This window comes from Petaurus breviceps, unplaced genomic scaffold (genome assembly GCF_028583685.1).
Source record: "Petaurus breviceps papuanus isolate PSGF00001 unplaced genomic scaffold, PetGlider_PUasm1.0 90919, whole genome shotgun sequence".
Taxonomy (NCBI): Eukaryota; Metazoa; Chordata; class Mammalia; order Diprotodontia; family Petauridae; genus Petaurus; species Petaurus breviceps.
The window spans coordinates 35,940,922-35,955,099 of record NW_027187378.1 but is presented as its reverse complement, the minus strand read 5'-3'; the positions used below and the strand labels follow the sequence as shown (position 1 = coordinate 35,955,099).

Genomic DNA, 14,178 nt, shown 5'->3' with positions numbered 1-14,178 from the left:
AACCTACCTGCTGATTCTCACAACCTCCAACCTCTTTCTCTGTCTCTTCTCTCTCTTTCTCTTCCTTTCTCTCTCTCTCTCTCTCTCTCTCTCTCTCTCTCTCTCTCTCTCTCTCTCTCTCTCTCTCTCTCTCTCTCTCTCTCTCTCTTTCTCCTTTTAATCAGAGTACCTACAAGCATATTTTTAGGGGAAAATACTTAGGCACTAAATTAATTTTATTCCACATATATAATATCTATCACTTAAGTCTAATGCTCAATTATTTCTGCTGACAGGCTATAGAGTGGCATGTATACTGTGTATGCAGGATTTATAGTCAGAAGATGCAAGTTTAGATCTTAGATCTACCACTGTGGGATACTGAACAAACCCCTCAATCTCTCTGAACAGCAGTGTTCTCATATGAAAAATAAGTAGGTTGTCTAGTCTATCTCCAAGATCCCTTCAAGCTCTAAATCTGATAATCAGTCAGGTAGTTGACCTGTTACTGAGTAATACCTCTGTCAGTCAGTGACATAGCTGGAGAGAGGAAGGTTTCCCCTTCCATTTTTTCATGTTATCTTTCTATGATTCTGACCCAGATGAAACACATCCTGCAATAGTAAAAAAAAAAAAACAACAATCTACCACATATAATTTCTATGGTATTATCAATAATTTTTGAAAGATTGTGGAGAACTGGAAATATACCACAGGGTGGGAGAAAGAAAAATATTATACTCAACTTCCAAAAATGGAAGAGAACAGAGTCTGAAATTCTAGGCCAAGGGAGCTTGACTTTTACTCATGGGAAAATTCTAGAGCGTATTATTAAAGGGAGAGTTAGTGAATCACTAGAAAAGGAAACTGTGATTATGAAGAGCCAGTATGACTTTACTAAGAAGAGATTTTTACCAACTAACCTTATTTCTTATTGTGACAAGTCTACTTTGGTACATCAGGGGAACATTGTAGGTATATTTTAATAGGGTTATACAAAGAATTGACAGACTCTCATTCTTTTCTTATAAACAAGATAGAGAAAAGTAGGCTAAATAATAATATAGTTAGAGGTCTTTGGAATTGGTTGAATGGCTGAACCCAAAGAGAAGTTATTAATAGAACTGTGACAGCTTGGAAAGAAATCTCCAGTAGAGGAATCTGTGCTTGACACCATGGTGCTGGGCACACATGCTGTTTAACATTTTTACCAATGACTTGGATAAAATCATGGGTGGACTGCTTGTCAAATTTTCAGATGACCCAAATTTTAGAGGAATAGCTTTAAAAAAATCAGTATTAAAAAAAGATAATGGCTGGCTAGAACATTGAACAAAATCTAATAAGGTTAAAGACAGTAGGAATAAATGTAAAGTTTTATTCTTGAACCCAAAAAATCATTTTTGCAAGTACATGATGGGGGAGGCATGGCTAGATGTAAGTTCTGAAAAAGATCTGCAGGTTTTAGTTAATCAAAAATTTGATATAAACTAATCCTGTGATACGGCAGCCTAGAAATTTAGCACAGTCTTGGATTGCATTAAGAAAGGCATGGAGAGGTCATGACCCCACTGTCCTCTGCCTTGACAGATCTCATCTGGAGCACTGTGTTCAGTTCTAGGTGGCACATTTTAGGATGGACATTGATAAGTTGAGGAGTACCCAGAAGATGGGAACCATGATATCAAAGGGCCTCTAATTCATGTCTTTTGGGAATAGGTTGAAAGAACTAGGGATCATTAGCCTGGAAGAGAGAAAGATTAGAATGATCATAATAACTGTCTTCAAGTTTTTGAAGAATGGTCCCATAGAAGAGAGATTGAAATCTTTTCCTGGATCTTTGGAATCAGATTAGGAACAATGGATGGGAATTACAAAGAGAGAAATTTAGAATGGAGTCAAGAGAAACTTCCTAAGAATCAAAGCTTTTCCAAGTGGAATGGACTGTCTTGGGTTGTAAGTAAACCAATGAGTAATGGAAAAATATCTAGTGGGCATTAAGTAGTCAGCGGCATAGTCAATCAATCTCCCTCATTGGAGGTGTTCAAGCAAAGGTTGGAAGAGAGCTTGTCAGGATTTTTTTTTTGGAGGGTAGGGCAATTGGGGTTAAGTGACTTGCCCAAGGTCACATGGCTAGTTTTTATATGTGTGTGTGTGTGCAGTAAGTGTCTGAGGCCAAATTTGAACTCAGGTCCTCCTGACTTCAGGGTGGATGCTCTATTCGCTGCGCCACCTAGCCACCCCCTGAAACAATTTCTTTATAGTTAAATGTTGGACTACGTGAGCCCTGAGATCCTTCCCCACTCAGAGATTTTATGATTAGTAAAAAGTTCTTGCATACATCCCTGGCAAAAAGTGAAAAGACTTAATAGTCAAGGATTGATTGTACATTATTTTACTTACAACCAAAGTTGTCCCACAAAGGGTTGATAATATGCGTGCCCATCTGAATATGATTTAAATCAGAGGTGTCCTTGGCCAGGGCGGCTAGGTGGCGCAGTGAATAGAGCACCGGCTCTGGAGTCAGGAGTACTTGAGTTCAAATCCGGCCTCAGACACTTAACACAAAAACTAGCCGTGTGACCTTGGGCAAGTCACCTAACCCCACTTGCCCCCCCCCCAAAAAAAAGAGGTTTCCTTGGCTGCAAAATTCTCAAAAGCACAGATCCAGATTATAATGTACTTGGGAAGTATTTTTTAAAATATGTAAAACTACAATAAAATTCAGATAACATTACATTTTAAAACCCAAGTCAATATACATTCAGTAGGGATTCTTATGTACAGATTAGTAGCCCCCATTTCTATTTGAGTTTGACACCATTAATTTAAATTACTACATTCTATCTTTCACAGATCTTATCCCAATCTTCAATTATCATATGTTAGGTTCCAGGGTACTGTATATAAGATTCAGTGGAAAAAATAATTAAATGAAAGATGTTTATTGTCTCAACTATAAAATTGATGTACAATTTGAAGAGCTAATCTATCATGTACGTGAATCTGGTACAGACACTGGAAATGGAAAGTGAACTGGGATCAGAATTAAATAGGAGAAAGCTAGCAGGCTGATTGTTTGAGAAATTGCCCTCTGCTTTTAGTGACCCCAGAAAGAGAGACTCATCTTTTTAGTACTGGTATTCATCCAATGATGATATTGACTATAAATCATGAAATACCACATTCTCTGAAGAATTAAAATGGCAGGTCACCCAAAGGGCACTGAGAAAACAGATGGTTGGCATAAGTAGGCCACAACATATCCGATCAGTCAATCAATAAGAATTTATTAATTACCAGTTATGTTCCCGGCACTATTTACAGGTGCCATGGATAAATAAATGTAATAAAAGTAAAATATATACAAAGTAAATATAATGATGACCAAGCTATAGGAGGTATATACCTCCATTACTCCTCCAGGGCCAAGCAGCACAAATCTAATCCTTCTCACAACCATTTAAATATCTAGAGATAGTAATTGATAGTCCTACCTTCATCTTCCTACTCTGTGCAAGTACAGTCCTAAAAAATTTCACCTGTACCCAATCACCATTGATAATATTTTTATGGGGAAAGGTCATTCTAAATGTATTTTCCTATGGTAGCAGCAGTGGAGAAGAATTCAAAAAATACTGGACATGGGAATTACTATATAAACCTGACTAATGGAGGAGATAGACGGTGGTGCAGTGGGTAGAGCACGGAGCCTGGAGTCAGGAAGATCAGAGCTCAAATCCAGCCTCAGACCCTTACTAGCTGTGTGACCCTTGGTAAGTCACTTAACCTCTGTTTGCCTCATTTTCCTCCTATATAAAATGGAGACAATAACACCTACCTCCATGGCTGTTATGAGCATCAAATGAGATAATAAATGTAATGCTCAGCCCTTCTCTGTTTTCAAGCCCCAGTGAAGACACTTCCTACATGACTTTGCCTGTAGGTTGAATCCTCTAGGTTTCAATTTCCTGAGGAGTTAACAAAGCAGGAATTTAGTCTCTTGGAATCTCTGGGCCTCCATTCTTTCATGCCTAAAATGAAAGATTTGCAGTAAATTATTTCTCAGGTCTCTTCCAAGTTCTAACATTCTACTCTAAGAATAGGAAATGTCCCCCAGGGACCCAAGACACAGAATACAGACTGCAGGTGAGATTCTGGGATTCTGGGACTTTTTGTTGTTCTTCAGCCATTTCATTCATGTCCAATACTTCATGACCCCATTTGGAATTTTCTTGGCTGAGATACTGGAGTGGTTTGCCATTTCCTTCTCCAGTTCATTTTGATGAGGAAACTGGGGCAAGCAGAGTTAAATGACTTGTCCAGGGTCACACAGCAAATAAGCATGTGAGGCTAGGTGTGAACTCAGGAAGACGAGTCTTTCTGATTCCAACTCCACGGCTGTATCTGCTGCTGCCCCTGATTCTGTGACTACATCACTATTAAAAATTAAAATAATACGCTCCACCAAAGCTGATTTTCCTACTGAAACTTGGGACTTCCTTCATCCCAATCCTCTCTCATATGAAACAGAAATTCTACCTATTAGAACTGGAGGCAAGTTGCATGGCTGGTTCTGCAATCCCAAAGGTTTGCTCTTCTTACCATAGTCCTCCCACATCTTATTGTCCTTCCCTCCTATTGTCCTGATATATATTTAGATGTTCTTTCCTCATCCCACCAAAGACCTTCGTTGAGGCCTAGCAGTTGTTCAAAGCAGACTTCTATGGGGAGCTATTTTTATGTGTATTGATTTTACTTTGCATATACTTTTTCCTCTTTCCTTTGCACTCTACAAAGTAATCAAAACCCATAAACCATAAATATATTATTAATAGTGACTCGCTGAGCCAGCATGAGAAACTACTTAATGCCCTGAGCCCCTGACTTCCACACCCTCCACTCCAAGGTTAAAAGAACCTTAGTACAGGCAAACTGTTAGAAGCAAATGAGAAATCGAGTCCACTTTTCCTTCAGTGACATGCTGGGAACTATAGAACATATTAAAGAACTATAAATTATATCAAAGAGCCGTAGAGATCATTGAGGTCAAGCTCTTCCTTTTATAAATGGAGGAAGTATGTAGACTAGCACTTGTCATAGATTTAGAGCTGGAAATCACCCCAAAGGTCATTTAATCTAAATCCCCTTCATTGTACTCAACAGCTCATTTTATTTTACAGCACTTACCACAGTGCCTGGCCCATAATAGGTGCTTAATAAAGGGTTATTGATTGATTTACAGATATGGAAACTGAGGCCCAATGGGGTTAAGTAAGTATTGGCCGAGAAGAAAACCCAGACCTGAAATAATTTTTGTTGTTTAGTTCTTTTCAGTCATGCCTGACTATTTGTGAAATAATTTAAAATGAGGTTTATTAAGTCATCCATCAAATGGGAGAGCCGAAAAAGGGGTGGCTCACTCCCCTTGAGAGTCAAATAAAGGAATAAGGAAACATTAGCTGATTGGCCAGCACCAAGGCTGTTTTCGGATAAGACATGTGGCTTGCTTGAGATTTATAGAGGATGGAAACTCCTTACCTTAATCTTCAGATCTGACTAGATTTCTCATCAACACAACCTAGGTGCTGACTTAAGCATTAAATAAATTGGTCTCTAAGAAACAGGTCTGGTTACTCAGCCATGCAGAGCGAGGTTCAAACAATAAAATAAAGTTTCCCCATATAATTCACCCCATGTCACACAGGTTTTGTTGCTGTTGCTTAGTCATTTCAGTCGTGTCCAATTCTTTTTTGACCCTCTTTGGGGTTTTCTTGGCCAAGATACTGGAGTGGTTTGCCATTTCCTTCTCTAGCTCTTTTTACAAATGAGGAAACTAAGGCAAACTGGGTCAAGTGACTTGCCCAGGATTATACAGCTATTAAGTATCTGAGGTTGGATTTGAACTCAGGATAGTGAGTCTTCCTGACTCCAGGCCTGGTGCTCTATCTGTAATAAGTGGCGGCACCACTCAAACACTCAGAGTTTGAGACTCAAACCTAGTTATTATTGTTATTTTTACTTTGGGTCTGATGTTCTTCCCACTACTCACGCTACCACTCACGAACAACCTCTAGGAAAAACTGCCTCACGATGTTTTCGTTTCAAGGGGATGAGGGTCAGCAAGAATAAAAAGTTCATCTTCTGAGTCACCAAGCTTTCCAGTTCAGTAGGTAATAGTCATTATACATGGTACTGAATGCATGACTCTTCTGTCCCTGGGAAAGTTTTCACAGATGAATCAGCGGTCAGGAGCTAAAAATGCAGAGTGGAGAAAGCTACACCAAGGCAAATGGATGTTGTAAGTACCAGGCCAGTAACGCCTCCAATGTATGTCTACAGATTCCCAAGCATTCCTATGACCACAGTGATGCTGGTGCATGATGATAGCCTAAGGCTGTAGAGTACGTCACTTCTACGGGTAACATCTCATGTTAGCCTTAAAGAACTGAGCTAAGTGGGAAAGGTATTATTATTATTATTATTTAAAGAGCTGGGCTGGGGGAGGCAGGAAAGCAGTAGTTGTTGATAAGAGGACCAAGTGGCTTGTGGTTTTAAAGATAGTCCCTGTGTGTGTGCCTTTATTCGTGTACTCCTTGTCAACTCTTTGCCTTAACAACGGGGAGCTAGGTGGTGCAGTGGATAGAGCTGGCTGTGGGCCTGGAGCCTGGAAGACTTGACTCAGACACTTACTAGTTTTGTGTCCCTGAGCAAGTCACTTAACCCCATTTGCCTTAATTTCCTCATATGTAAAATAGGGATGATTATAACACCTACCTCCCAGGACTATAGTGAGGATCAAATGAGATGACAATTGTTACGGCCTTAGCACAGCACCTAACAGAGCTTGGGAACCTGTGGCCTCGAGGCCACATGTGACCTTCTAGGTCCTTGGGTGTGGCCTTTTGACTGAGTCCAAGTTTTACAGAACAAACCCTTTTATGAAGGGGATTTGTTCTGGGAGGTTTGGATTCAGTCAAAGGGCCGAACTTGAGGACCTAAAGGACCCCACATGGCCTCGAGGTTCCCCACCCGTGGCCCTAGCACAAAGTAATCACTATAAAAATGTTAGCTATTGTTATCATGATTATTATTAACTTGCATTCTAAGGAGAAAATCAGATTTATTCTCATTCTGAGGATGCCTATTGGCAGGAAACAACAGCAGGGAGATGCTAGGACCCTTGGGCTGGCAATTCCAAAGTGGCAATTCCCTGAGGACATCGCAGTAGACTTGAGTGTGTTAGTGGGAGGCCTTAGCACAAAAGCTGATTGATTGATTGATTGATTGATTGATTGAGGGAAGCAAGAAAAACCCTTGAAATCTTATCTTGGCATATAAACACAATTCTATGGAGTCTGATTACCTGGGACCTTCCTTGTGTTTCTATTGCTTTGTGATTGTGTGCGTGTGTGTGTGTGTGTGTGTGTGTGTGTGTGTGTGTGTGTGTGTTTGTCTTAATGTACCTGATGATGAGGTAAACTGCTTAGGGGTCTTTGGCACACAGCACCCTATGGGCTTGACAATTAAGACCATGTAACAAGGTCCCAGGCTGCTACATCCTCTAGCTCTTCCTTAGTCTTTCAGAATGGATGTGTCACAAGTCACAGAATGCTTACGGTTCTATGGTCACAGGACTCTGACAATTCTCTCTTTACAGAAGGGGAAACTGAGGCCAAGGAAGTTTTGAGCACCTAGCCTAGGACCCCACAACTAATAAATGAGGTGTATGTTAGACCAGAAAGTAAAGCAAGTTCTGAAGCTGAAAAAGATGACAAAGAGATAGACAGACACAGGACTAGAAGCCATCGGCATCTGGTGGTTCTGGCTGTTCTCATCTCCTTGGGCCAAGGGTGGGGAACTTGCTAGGGCTGTTACTTGTCTCATAAATTCCATTTAACTACCAGTGCTGGGGATCCCATTCTTGGTTCTTGCCTCATTAGTATTTCTCCCCGTCAGCATGCCCCTTAGTGACTGAGGTCCAGGCAGCCATGGTGCATCGGGGACTTTTGATACTGCTCTGCAGCAACAGAAAGTTACAAGTCTCAGGACCACTAAGCCAGAGTAATAAGAAAGAACTAGGGAAAACACGAGGACTTGGAAATCATTTTCTTTCCCCAGATCTAATCCCATTAAAGCTGGGAAGCTGAGCCACTCATCATGGGCACTTGGCTATAGCACGCATCTTCCAGCCAAGGACCTTGTATATTATGGCAAAGCTTCCATGCCCTAGGGTTTCTGTATTGGAATTTTTGAGCTATCCCTAGGGAAGCTGTGCAAACTCACTACCGCTGTAGCTGAGACTTTCTTTGGTCACTTATCACCTTGACCCATCTAAAAAACATAAAGTTGGTTAGCTGTTTGTCAAGCTCAGTATTTCAGGTCAGGGTTGTTTCTCCAATGCCTGATTTTTCAAAAATCTACTAAAAGTACAAACATTTAATTCAGCAAACATTTATTCAGGTTTATTGTTGGAGGTGGCTCTAACACCAGTATTCTCTTAGTTCAGGTCTGACACTGGAATGAAATGAGGTTCTCATGCATCACTGAGCAGTTAGCAAAAGGGTAGATTTCTTTACTCAGGCACAAGTGTATGCAATAAGAACACTGTGGTATTTTGCTTCTCTGGGTGCAGTTGAACATACAAACGGTTTCTGCATATGGAAATGCATTTGGTTATCAGGGGAGGTATCAGGTATGGTGAAGGATATTGTGACTTGTGTACTCCTCAGAAATTCACCAAGTCAGAGTCACCTTGACCACAGATGAGTGGGATTTTATAATGCACTTAGGTGACATGGAATCTGTGTCAAGGAAGACAGGTACCAATCAAATCCCTGAGACAGCTTTGTTGCCTTTTAGAGAAAATTATTGCAGGAAACAGGAAACTCTAAACTCTCTGGTACAAGTTTACAAGGCATAGTCCCTGCCCTCATGGAATTATTATCTGATAGGAAAATAAGATGCATATATTAGATAATTGTAATATGTAACTAATATCTGATAGTAGAATACAATATGTGGGCAGCTAAGTGGCACCATAGTGCGTAGAGCTCTGGGCTTGGAACCAAAAAGACTCATCTTCCTGAGTTCAAATCTGGCCTCAGACACTTAGCTATGTGACCCTGACAAATCACTGAGGCCTGTTGGCCTCAGTTTCCTCATCTGTAAAATGAGGTGGAGAAGGAAATGGCCAGCAACTCCAGTATCTTTGCCAAGAAAACCCCAAATGGGGTCAGGAAGAGTTGGACACAACTGAAACAACTGAATACTCACATAGTATAATATATGATATAAAACTATATAATGGAGGAAATGTGCCATAATGGAAACAATACTAAATTACTAAAGACTAAAATACTAGAATACTAAACTAGATGTTTGTTGGTTATGTGACCATGGGCAAAGTCACACAACTAATAAGTGATACCTCTCAGAGACTTAGTTTCCTCTTCTGTAAAATGGAGGTGATAATATCCAAAGTGCCTACCTCAAAGAATATAAAGCATTACATAAATGTCAACTATTATCATTAGGGAGGAACAAAATGAGGTGGAAGCATTCAGCCCAGACATCTGCCTCTAAAATCATTGGATCGTCAAAGCTCTAAAACTAGAGGGAACTTTCAGAAGGCCATCTAGTCCAACCCTGTCCTTTTATAGATGAAGAAATTGTGGCCCAGGGAGACTCTATGAATTGTCCAAGGTGAGATTTAAACCCGAGCCCTCTGACTTTTAGAAACAAATCATAGGGGTGGCTAGGTGGCACAGTGAATAGAGCACCGGCCCTGGAGTCAGGAGGACCTGAGTTCAAATCCAGCCTCAAACACTTAACACAAAAACTAGCAGTGTGACTTTGAGCAAGTTACTTAACCCTCCAAAAAGCAGAAAGAAAGAGAGAGAGAGAGAGAGAGAGAGAGAGAGAGAGAGAGAAACATAAAGTTTAGAGGATATCCCCAAAGCTTCTTGCTTTTATTCAATGTATTGAACCAGATTCATTTCTATTTTCAGTTGTTACCACCTTGACACATCTCCTGATTCCTCCCTTTGGCTCTGCCCTTTCTTACAATGAACAAGAGCCATTTGTGATTCTTAGCCACACTGAGACTGATAGCTGAACTATCCCATCTGAGTATGGAATCATGAGATGAGGCCCCATGGTTGTTTAGCAGATACTTACCTTAAAATTAAAGTGAAGCAAAATTAATTTTATTTTGAGAATTTTACAACATACCTTCCCTTAGATAACCTGGGTTACCCTATTAGATAATAAGGCTTGGGAATAAATGAAAGAGTTCATTGTAGAGAGGAGGAGACAGAATCATTAGTTCTGGCATCAGGAGATGGATTTAAATCCCAGCTGTATCACTTACTACCTGTATGACCTTAGGTAAATAATTTCTAGTTTCTGGGCCCATCTTTGGTCCTCAGTTTCCTCATTTGAAAAAATAAAAATGTTGGACCAGCTGATGTCTAAAGTCTCGTTTATCTCTAAAATATTGGTCTTGTGACTCTGACTCACCCGCATTTGATTTAACTTTTGAGCTGAATTATTTTTAGGCTGAATTATTTTAAAGGCTGGTTTATTTACAGTGAGAAAAATCCAATTTAGTAGGGTTTAAATGGCATATTGTTTCAAATCATCATAACCTACCCAGGCAAAGGTTATTTTATGTAAATGTGCAAGGAGGGCAAATGAAGAAAGAGATGCTATAGTTCATATTTGGAATCAAGGATTCTTTTTTTTTCCTGTGGATTAACTTTAATATTTGGTTCTACTGTCTGTACACCTCTTCCCCATTCTGTTTCCTGTCATAGACAGTGTTAAACAGCTCTTGAGCTCATGTTTGGAAAGGGCTTTGAGAGTCTTGACTGAAACAGGCTGCACAAACACGGGATGTTATTTTGAAACTGCGACTGGAAGGAGAGAAGGAAGGGAGGGGAGCCCTCCTGAGGCTCCAAGGCCGCAGGAGATCAAGGGTCAGGGGAACAAGGATATAGTCAACAATATCCTGGGGCTTTTGAGAGAACAGGGCCCTGGGGGGTTGTGGTTTTGAAGCCTCTTCACCGCCATTGTGGCAAGTTGGAAGGGGCACAGCAGGGTTGCAGCTCTCAAGTCCTTTATACAGCATTACCAAGTGGGTTATCATCATGGCATTGTAGCTTCGGAGCTGGAAGGGAACCTTAGAGATCATCCAGGCCAAGTCCCTCATTTTACAGAAGAGGAACTGAGGCAAACAGAGTTTAAGTGACTTGCCCAGGGTCACACAATCTGAGGCAGGATTTGAAACCAGGTCTTCCTGACTCCAAATCCAGCACTCTATCAACTATATCGTGCTAGCCCAAACCCATCTTACCATATTTTCTTTTAGGGTTTAAATGGGTGGAGACCTGGCAGTTTCACTGACCCTCTTGCCTTTATCTTGTCTCTTCTCTTTGATTTAAGTCCCCTCCAAAATAAATGTTTTGACATTTTGAAGTAGGTACGGGGGTAGTCAACAAATTCACAAAAGGAATCTTTCTGAATTCCTTTCATGTACAGGTTGGATTAGATGACCTCACACTCTCAAATGATTAAGAATTTCTGATTCTCAATTCAAGATGGCAGACTGTGAAATTCCCTCCTCATAAACAGCAGTACCAGCTTCTCCAAGATAATTTTCTGAAATCCAGATACATGGATACTCCATGACCAATGGAGTAATCACAGACCAATCTCTAAGATTTTTTCAGCAAAATATGAACCCATGGAAATCTACATGTGTTCCATGATATTTAATTGAGCATCACAAGATTCATATCAACAAAATCAAGGGGCTTAGTGGTTGGGTCTACGCAATAAATAAAAATAACAATGAAAACTCTGAATCAAAAAGGAGTCAGTCTAGAGTTTTCAGCCATCATAATTACTGAATTAAATCAGCTGCAGGGCTGATCTGATCAATTGTACAGGAACTAGTCATTAACACAATTTAAAATAAGACAAACAAAATGCTCATGTGGCTGACTGTAAATAAACATAGTTCTGTGCTCCTTCTGGGGTTAGTGCTATCTACTACATACTGACCACATGTAGACCCCAATAGAAAAGTCCCATAAGGTGCCTAGAACTGTGCTAATTTTTAAATGTTGGTCATTCTGTGTTGATTTCTTTAATCTTTCTCATAGGCTTTTGGCTCCCAAGAGTCAATTGTTAAATTTTCATTGTGAGTATTTATGCCTTGGAAATCAACAAACATTTCAAATCAGGGCTTGATTTATTGTTTTGTTGGTTGTCTAGATTTAAGAACGTGATGGAGAAAATGTTAATAATGCAAATTAAACTTAAATGTGTATTGGGCATTTATCAGCACACTCTTATTTAGTTATATTTGCCCAGGGTTCAACTTAAGACATTTAGATAGTGGAACACAGAGTCTGAAAGCAAGAAAATTTATTATGGAACATGGCCCAGGGATCTTATTTCCTGCTAAAAATCATAGGCTAAAGTATTTTTTGTGTCAAGTTCCCCTAAATCACTGAATTTCAGTTGGAAGGAAACTCGGGAGCCCCCTGGTCTAACTCGTACTTGTATAAGGAAACCCATCTTCCATATCCTCAGCAGGCCTGTGCTTGAAAACTTCTAATGAAATGGAGCCAACTACCTCCCAAGACAAACATTTCTACTCTTGGATAATTCGAATGGCTTGGAATATTTCCTTATATTAAGTCTAAATCTACCATTCTGCAACTTCTACCCATTACTATTAGTTCTGCCTTCCAAGGCCAAGCAGAAAAGTGCCCATCCACATGACAACACTTCTTGGAAATACTTGGAAATCACTGTTATGTACTACCCTCCCCCCCACTATTTTCTTCTTCTCTTCTCTTTTATCCTGACCTCTGATTCATATGTGCTCCCAAAGGAGCAATAAGTAAGTGGTTGTGGTCAGTTGTTTTTACAGGGTCTCTATTGGTGCACTTACCTGTAGTAGTCAGACAATAGACTAATTATGTCTATTGGATCTCTTTGCTTGAAGCAAAGGCATTTACAAAGGACAGTAGCTACACAGCGTTCCTCTATAAACTTTTGACACACTTTCCCTCAAAAACATACAATGTCAATGGGAAGAGTGGGCACAAACTTAACGAACACTGGCTGTGAAGCACAAGAAAGAAATACATGTGGTCAAGGCAACGTAAGACTGGTGCTACAGGACCTTCATGTCTCTTCCCTTCTTTGGCTATCTTCACTCTACTTCCCCCTGGATGCAGCCACAGGTGATGTATAGGGTGCTCTGTTGCTACCTGCTTCTACTGCCCTCTTCAGCATGACTGGCGGGGCTGATTCTCTCTTGAATCCATAGCTGGCTCTTTTGTCTACTACTAAGGGTTGCATCCCTTGGAGCCGACTTCACAGATTCAATGACTCATCCCCTTCCACCCCTCTGGGACGTGGTGTCTCCTACTGGATGCTTAGCTTTGCTCCTTGATGCCAGGATCAAGGGAGAAGAGAAGTAGACCCCCTCTTCCTATCCACTGCCTTCTGATAAAAGTGTAGGAGTTATACTTCTTCCTGCTTTGACTGTCCCTCAACTATCTTTCAGAAGTGGCAAATCATCAAGAATATGGCCGATCTTTGGCCAAATAATGAATGGCCAGCTGCTCTTCTGATGCCATCAGGGAGAACTTTGTAAAGGAGTAACAAGGCATAGACATATCTTTCTATTTTGCTTAACACATTAATAACCCATCTTTCTCTTACCTGTTCTGTGATTTCATCAATGGGGCTAAAAGGAACTTCTTTCCCTCAACCTACACACTTACTTATGAATATGTCTTGTGTATTTCATTAGATTATAAACTCCTTGAGGTCAAGGATGTTTCATTCTTCTTTGAGCAGTGTGACTGAACATCATTGCTAGGTCATGTTTTACATCTAGTTGATACTCAAAAAATATTTGTTGAATTGAATCAAGCTATCCTATAAATGTACATTCTATCAAATGTTTTCTGAAATTGCACTTTCTTTAAGGAACTACTCAAATGGAAATTAAATGAAGACTCTCATCATTCCAACTAGTCTACATTCCAACCATCTGACTTCCAATCGTATAACACACAACTTGACATTATATTCCATGTTTACTTCTGGGATAGATATTTTACTGACTAAATCAGAGGCAAGAGAGAGGGAGATATTATTCTGGCTGTAGTAAAC

At 40.2% G+C, this 14,178-nt stretch overlaps 1 protein-coding gene across 1 annotated transcript in view; it reads left to right on the top strand.

Moving 5' to 3' along the window:
* Positions 1-14,178, top strand: part of CHRNB3 (cholinergic receptor nicotinic beta 3 subunit) — a 43,170-nt gene that overhangs the window by 19,870 nt on the left and 9,122 nt on the right. The window lies entirely within an intron of this gene.